Below are 8,597 nucleotides of genomic sequence, written 5' to 3'. Positions count from 1 at the left end.
CGATGTTCCCTCTGGTGTTGTAAATGATCTATGATAAATTATAAAGACTGGAAAAGGAATGAAATTAAGCACCAAGTAGAAATGGGTAATTATTTCAAAAAGACTTTTGATGGTAATGGTAATATATAAAATGTTGCAAAACAATTTGCAAAAGGACAGAAAAAGGTGGGATTTGAGACAAGGGGGAGACAAAATCACAAAATGGAATATATAAACCTTTAGAATCAGTTTTAAGTAATGTTAAGTTTGATGGCTTTGTAACAGTAGCAATGGAAAATTACTGAGGTGCATGATACATAGAAAAAAATAGAATGCATCTAGAGAACACACTGAGCATTCTTGTGCAAGATAAATTGTTATCGTTTGTGGAGGATTGGCTTGTTGAAAAAGGTCAAAAGGTCACGTTCCCGTCAACGAGCTGAAACAAGACATCTGTGTAGAACATGGTGCAAACCTCTCACGCCAGATAATGAGGAAATGAAGGACACCGGCAAACAGCAACATACTATGACCAATCACAGCCAAGGACACTAAGCGATAAGTGCATGAGAAGGAGGATGGTGGGGGGGTGCACGGTGTAGCTGCAAGAATGTAGAGCTTACACAATGCCTTATTTGTGCCAGAACCAATCAAGTGCCTAGTATTTGCATATTTACTGTTATATTAACCGAAGGTAGAAGCCCAATAAACGAAGCTTGATGTTAACTCATATTGAGTCATCCAAGTCTTCCTTTCACGACAAATGGTGACCCCGACATGATTCGAACACGGAGCGGAGGGTACCGACACCACGGCCGTGATAAAGTGGCACTTGGCTCTGATCTTGCCCCGGAGGGTCAAAGCGGCGCATCGCGTAAAAGGACGACCATATAGATGGGATCTGGGCGCCGCCGGACTTGCAGTGGCTGCATCGGCAGCTTTGCACCAAGGAGGAGGAGCAGCCGAAGCCTCGTAGGGCAACGGAGCGCGAGTACCTTAAAAGGGGGTATGGAGAGGCAAGCTGCCCTGAATTTATTAAATTGCTTTTTAGAAAAGCGTGGTATTAAGGAGAAAGAGTTAAAGAAGGAATTAGCGGGAGTGATAGCTTATGGAGTAGCGAAAGGTTGTTTCCTCGACCCGAATACGATCTTTGACAGTGACGAGTGGCGGAAACTAGGAGATAAGCTGTGGGCAGCCACCCTTGACGGTGATAAAACGGCAAAGCATTTGGGAAAAACCTGGCGGGTAGTTGCTAACGCATTAGATCAGCACCATGCCGAGCAGAAGGCGGCGAAAGCCGTCTCTGAGCAGCTCAGCGCGGTCTCCTCTAACACCTGGGGGGGGGGGCGGGAGACCCGTGGCCCTTGCCGCCCCTCATCAATACGGTTTATATACCACCCACTGGCTCTCCCTCCTCCTCGGTCCTTACTTCCCCGGGACCGGCTGAGAAACCGCCCACCGGCTTTCCCTCCTCCTCGGTCCTTGCTTCCCCGGGTCCGGCTGAAAAGCTGCCCTCCGGGGACGCAGAATCTGGGGACGTGAGTAAGCTGAAGGAGGAGGGAAACCTGCAAATTCGCAACAAGGGCATGGGTATTGATCGTGAACGTAAATGGAAAAAGATAGCAGCACAGGCTGCCCAGGTGGGGGATCTTGAGGCTGCTGCTGATATGTTACAGGCATTCCCGGTGACCTATCAGCAGGGGCCTCAGGGTGGCCTTACAGCTAGTATCACACTGTTAGATTGGAAATTGCTGTCGCAGCTGCGAGCGACAGTGAGCGAATGTGGTATTCAGGGGGAGCCCGCTAAACAAATGTTGGATTATATCTGGGGGGGGGGGGGGCTGTTACTCCCCAATGATGTCAAGAGTCTCACCTGCCTCATATTAACCCCACATCAGCAGTTGTTATTTAACGCACACGGGCAAGCATTTTGCCAAGAATCAGTGGCCGAACAACGCCACCCCGGGAATCCTTTATACGGGCTGACTATCCCCGAGCTGATGGGGTTGGGTCCTTTTCTACGTACAGAGGCGCAGGCCCTCTTAGGGCCTGATAAAATCAGGGAGACAATGGCCACGGCCCGGCGCGCCATAGATCGAATTAAGGCCCCTGGTGGATTGCCCTCCTATATGTCCCTGAGGCAGGGCCGGGACGAGTCACTAGGTTCCTTTGTAGACAGAGTAGCCGCAGTCATAAAATCAGCTGGGGTGCCGGAATATATTCAAGGAGCTACCTTAAAGCAGTGTGTCTTGCAAAACGGGAACAGCGTTGTTCGAAATCTTGTAGTGACACTGCCAGGGAATTGGAGTGTTGAGGAGTTATTAGAACGTGCCACGCAAGTCCCTACCGGTAATCAGGCTATGTTAGTGGATGCCATCAAAGAATTAAGAGAGGGATTGAAAGCACAAGCAGAAACATCCCAAAACCAAGTGTTCGCGGCCCTCGCTCCTCTCTGCTTGCCCAGCCAACCAGTACCAGCAAAAGCTCTTGAGAGTCCGCTGTTTCCGATGCGGCCAGCAGGGCCACCTCCAGCGAAACTGCCCCCCCGGAGCAGTCTGGTGTCCTTAATGCCAATCTGCTGCGCACTGCCCTGCCGCTTGCCGAAGACTACAGGGAAACGGAGGACAGGACGCGAGGGGGACCCGCGTGATGACACAAGTAGCCCCCCACATTGCTTCCCCCAACCCCTGGCCACCCCTGAGCCTCTGCCAGTTGCCGCCGCATCTGTAAAGACTGAGGACAGAGATGAAGACAGTCTTTTTGACCCGGGCCCTATTGACCCCAAGAAGGAGCCTGTGCACGCTCATCAGGCTGCTGTTGCTGCTCCTGATGTTCTGACGCCTGTAAATTCTGATGCTGACCTGCATGATTCTTTTGACATGGAGCCGGAAAAGAAGCCTAATTTATATCCCCCGGATCCTCATGATAAATGGGCAGCTGTAAAGGGAGAAGCGAGATGGGTGGGGGATGCAGATGTATTGTGTGCTTTCCCTGTGATGTATGTGCTGGATCAAGACGCGCGGTGGGAAGGTCTCTCGTATGCCCTTATCAGGAGTATCAGGAGGACTGTGGCGGACTGTGACGGACCGTGGACTTGGGGTCCCATATACAACTCATTTGATGCAGTCTGTCTGTGATACTCGTACTAGAAGTTGGCAAATATGTCTATGATTCTATTGATGCTTGGAAACCTTTATAGATATTGCTGGCCACTTCTTCTGACATAGGCTGGCCACCTGTGTCAGAATGAGTGTGCATTTTGGTCAGTATAAAAGCCCAAGCCTCATGCGATGTGGGGGAGGCAGAGCCTCTGCGGGGACGCTTGCTAGGGCTGAGCCTGCCACCTCACACTGTGATGATGCTTGTTGGAGCTGGTTTCCTGATAGTCTTCACAGAGTCCTTGTGCCACATTCTGTACGTGGGACTTTATAGTGCGAGTAATGATTGTCTGGATTTTGTGTTTCAAATATTGTAGTTGTGTGAAATGTGCTTGTGGGATCCCATATGCATACGTATGTGTGTGTGTAATGAGGTCAGATGGTGTTCTATGTATTTTTTTTTTTGTTATCGTGTTCATGTAAAAGTTTTTAACAGGTAGTGGTTTAACATTTTAGGCAAGAAAGGGTTAGCGCAAAAGTGTGGTTGCTGACAGGTATTTATGGCTGCTGCTGAAGCAGGCAGGCGGCTGTAGCTGCTGCCGAGCAGGCTGCTGTTTGTAGCCGTGCAAAGCAGAGTGAACAAAAAAAAAAAAGGGGGAGAGAAGAAAGAAAGGTAGGGTTGCAGAGCACAGGTAGACAAATGCGTTTTCAGGCGTTGCAGGAAAAGATTCTCACCTTTCCTGTTAAGTACCAGATTAACGCTCAAGGTCAGGCACTAAATGCTGAAATGTCTCTTTTAAATTGGAAATTGCTATCTCAGTTAAGGCAAACTGTTATTTCTACAGGCATTCAGTTTGAACCCACTAGGCAGATGTTGTCATATATTTGGGGAACAGATTTGCTGTTATATTAAAAGTATTGTGAAATTAATCCTCACCCCTTCGCAGTTGTTGTTATGGAACATGTATTGGCAGAAAACCTGTCAAGAGGCGGTTGCAGTTCAGCGAGGCCAGGGAGATCCCCTGATTGGGGTGCAATTACAACACCTGATGGGAACTGGACAGTTCTCCACTAAGGAGGCTCAAGTCCAGCTAGGTCCAGAATTGTTAAAAGAATCTATGAGACTAGCCTTGCTACTGGGGAGATCATCATCTGCGTTGAAAGGACTATTCATTGTTCCAGGTGTCATCGATGCTGATTATATGGGTGAAATTACGTTAAATTATTCATGCATCTTTGGTGATGAACAAACTCCAGCGGTTATTAAGCACTTTGTACAAACACAAGCGCAGAAGATAAAGCCTTCTTTTAAGGCGTACTATCGAGATCCTAATACAGATTTGTGGCAGGGACCGGCAGGAGTAATATATCTGGGACGTGGTTACGCCTGTGTTTCTGCTCCCGCAGGACCCTTGTGGGTACCATCCAAGTGACTAAGACCGGCTGTTGCAGAAGCTCCAGTGACGGCGTCTCCGAGCTAGTGTATGGACCCTGACTCGCAGGCCCGGGAGGAGCATCGCTTGCGCCGAGCGCTACAGCCACTAATAGAAGAACTTAACTCCTTAATCAACACAGAGCTTTCGTTGAGCACGGTCACCCTCCTAGATCCGATCCATGGCCACAGGCATATAGTGGTACAACTGAGATTGGTGATACAACAAGTGCTTCCATAACTCTGTAGTTTTTGTCATCAGTGTGACCCTACAGTAGAATTGTATTGTGGTGGTTGTCAGTCTATAAGGCATATTCGCCAAAGTTAGCTGAAACAAAGACTTTTTGTATAGTCTGTCAAATTATCTTTTATGTAACCCACTTACAGCGCTTCAGAAATATTTAGCTGATTTTAGAAGTACAGATTTTGAATTACTCGAGTTATTTGAAAATCAAGGTTCACTTCATAGAGCTGCATATACGTTTGCTTTACAAGCTGCTTCGCCGTTATAGGTCTCATAATTATAGGGGGTTTGTTACTTTGTTATGCTTTGCAATGTTGTTCTGCTTGTTTACAACGACTCCTGACTCAGTCCTTATTCCTTTATAAAGAAAAAGGGGGAATTGTGGAGGATTGGCTTGTTGAAAAAGGTCAAAAGGTCACGTTCCCGTCAACGAGCTGAAACAAGACATCTGTGTAGAACATGGTGCAAACCTCTCACGCCAGATAATGAGGAAATGAAGGACACCGGCAAACAGCAACATACTATGACCAATCACAGCCAAGGACACTAAGCGATAAGTGCATGAGAAGGAGGATGGTGGGGGGGTGCACGGTGTAGCTGCAAGAATGTAGAGCTTACACAATGCCTTATTTGTGCCAGAACCAATCAAGTGCCTAGTATTTGCATATTTACTGTTACATTAACCGAAGGTAGAAGCCCAATAAACGAAGCTTGCTGTTAACTCATATTGAGTCATCCAAGTCTTCCTTTCACGACAATAGTTGACACAGTTTTAAGAAAAACAGTCTAGAAGAACAGGACACAGGGATAAGGAGTATCTGGGAATGGCAGGTGTCCAGGATGGGCTACAGTTAAACTAACTGATAAGTAGGATAGGAGGATTATTATGTCTGTGGTGCTAACAAACTGATACGCGGATTGACTCCACAACTCATTAAAGTTGTAAAGTAGGTATGCTTTATTCAGCGCTGAGGTGCATGGGGATCGTTCCTCCAAAGCATGCACCCCCAGGGTCGTTTTTCCTTTACATTTATTCCCTTAAGGCATACATATGCATTAGATTACTGATTCGCCTATACATATTTAGTATCTGTCCCCGCTTCGTATTATAATGAGCTAGAAGGTCCTTTGCGCCTGCGCAGTGACCCCTCTGGTCATGGGCATGGGTCTCAAGATGAAGTAAATGAGTCTTCCTCCTGTAGGCAGGGGTCCTCAAGATGAAGTAAATGGGTCTTCCTCTTCTTAAACTTTTCACCTTTTAATCTTCATGCATGGCTTTAGGGTTTAGTTGGTACCTCATCCATAAATCATCAGCTTCTCCCCCTTATCAATAGACCCAGACATTCGCATTTCCTTGTCAGTAGTTGCTTATCAGTAGAATCAGGCCTCTGTCTCCTCCCCTTATCAGTAGTTTGTGCCTTGTTCTGTTTAGTAAGCATGATAGGTGTTTACAACAGACAATACTTTTGTTTAAGCAAGGGATTCTTCTAACTCTCTTATACAATCCCCTGTATTTTTCCTTTGTATATTTATTAACCCTGTATCAAAACCAATTAAACTGGTATGAGCATCTACTGCTGTTATAAATTGAGACCACAACGGATCATAATCCAATTAAAATTTTATTAATTATAGCAAGTAGAATATGAGCAAAGACAGCGCTGGACGACAGGGGAGTCTGCGCTCCGCCAACTGCCGTGCTGAGCAGTTCAAACAGTCCCTTTTTATACATCTTTGCTTCCGTGTTCATGAAGTAGTGGAGGTACTCTGCGCATGCTTCAGCTGTTGTTAGGGGGTCGTTTTCTGCCTCCTGATGGTCGTTGAGGCCGAAGTGAGAAGTCTTCCTCTTTTGTCCCATTGTTGACCCCTCTACTCCTATGTCCTTTGTTCGTCTTATCTCTGCCATTTCCTGGAACATCTTACAGCTATCTTTAGGCAACATCTGCTATGTTTGCATAAGCGATAAGCGATTGCGGTTGGCGACTGTTAGTCTATGTAAGCGATTTCATACTTTTTATTGCCTAACCTTTACACTGGGCTTAACATAAATATTAATAAACAATATCCTAATTCATAGTTTCTTACACTGTGTGACTCCATTTTGCTCAAGAGTTCTGGCCATTTTCAACCTGTTGTCTAATCTTGTGTCTTTAGCAAGTTTTGTGAACTCATACAGTTATATTCACATAGCAACACCTATGATTTACAAAAGGCAATACATTTATGTGTTTATCACACTGTGACTCCATTTTGCTCAAGAGTTCTGGCCATTTTCAACTTGTTGTCTAATCGTGTGTCTTTAGCGAGTTTTGTTTCTGTTACTGTGAACTCATACAGCTATATGCACATAGCAACACCTATGATTTGCAAAAGCCAATACATTTATGTGTTTATCACATATGTGTCAATCAGCTCCTGCAGCTCACAGCTGCCATTGCTCTCCTGTATGGGAGGGGGGGTGGGGGGTGGGGAAAGGAGCCTGGGAAGCCTGGTGGTACTGTGAGGAATATGGGTGTGATTCGTGTCAGTAACTTAGAAAACTATTGAATTTATTTTTGCATTTAACTGTATTAACCAAGATAAACTTTAAACTAACACAAGCTTATGCAAGGTTGTAACCTCAAGCACGGACGTATAGATATGCTAATGCTAAGCCTGATGCTAACTGCAGATATCCGGTAATGTAAACAAGGCTTGACACCTATTGTGTAGAAGTCACAAAACAGGAAGATTTGAGACCTTCGATTCAGCAGTCTTCAAGGAAGGAAGACAAAGACCTCTAGCAGCAGACTGGATCATACCATAAAAGGATACTTTACAATATGTGAAAGGACATGTATACCAGATACAAAAGAGTATAAAAAGACAGAATCTTTGGGAATAGGTGTGCGTCCTAGGTGGAGCAGAGACTCCCCGGCGCACCCAGTGCTGCTTGCTTATTGCCTCTCAATACTAATCAATTGTAAATAAAATTAATCAGACAAATTCACGTCTGTGGCAAGTTTTTTATAACAGTACCAGGAGGGAAGGGCACCTGTGGTAGTAGGGCTTAGGGATAGGTTCTGCTGAGGAGGGAAGAGAGTTCCCTTATGGGTGAGTACATGCCCTCCACATTAGTGCTTCTTTGAGGGAGGCGGTGGAAGATCCGGAGAAAGGGACTGTATGTGGGTGCCCCTAAGGGGGGCAAACGCCCCCGTCCCTGTCCCCAAGCATGAGGCCTTTGTGCATGTGTCTCCAGCAGCCAGCCGAGCAGAAGCTTGTTCCAGGAACTGGCAGAGGTAAGACGAACAACTCCATATAAGGACATAGGAGTAGAGGGGTCAACAATGGGACAAAAGAGGAAGACTTCTCACTTCGGCCTCAACGACCATCAGGAGGCAGAAAACGACCCCCTAACAACAGCTGAAGCATGCGCAGAGTACCTCCACTACTTCATGAACACGGAAGTAAAGATGTATAAAAAGGGACTGTTTGAACTGCTCAGCACGGCAGTTGGCGGAGCGCAGACTCCCCTGTCGTCCAGCGCTGTCTTTGCTCATATTCTACTTGCTATAATTAATAAAATTTTAATTGGATTATGATCCGTTGTGGTCTCAATTTATAACAGTGTTGGGTAGGTGTTTGAACTGCAAAAGGTGGGTTGGGATGTCTTATCTCTGACAGCTGCTACCTGTGGGCAGGGGTGGGTTCGGCTGCTGTTATGGGATTTCGTTCTGCGGCCGGGAGGGGACCTGTACAGGCCCCGCCTTCGTTGCCTGCTTCCCTCCCGCTATTGTTGCGGGCTCTGCCACCTCGTGCCGGTGAGTGGGCAGGCGGGGTGGCTGCGGTATGAGGGGCGTCCGGG

General features: G+C 46.6%; 1 long non-coding RNA gene across 1 annotated transcript; it reads left to right on the top strand.

The window, feature by feature from the left end:
• The first annotated feature begins 373 nt into the window (after positions 1-373).
• Positions 374-5,478, top strand: LOC136004392 (uncharacterized). Its single transcript, XR_010608435.1, has 2 exons — positions 374-985; positions 5,121-5,478. It is a non-coding gene; the product is annotated as an uncharacterized LOC136004392 (long non-coding RNA).
• Positions 5,479-8,597: the final 3,119 nt, after the last annotated feature.

This window comes from Lathamus discolor, chromosome W (genome assembly GCF_037157495.1).
Source record: "Lathamus discolor isolate bLatDis1 chromosome W, bLatDis1.hap1, whole genome shotgun sequence".
NCBI classification, from domain to species: domain Eukaryota; kingdom Metazoa; phylum Chordata; class Aves; order Psittaciformes; family Psittacidae; genus Lathamus; species Lathamus discolor.
This window is presented reverse-complemented; position numbering and strand designations above follow the sequence as displayed.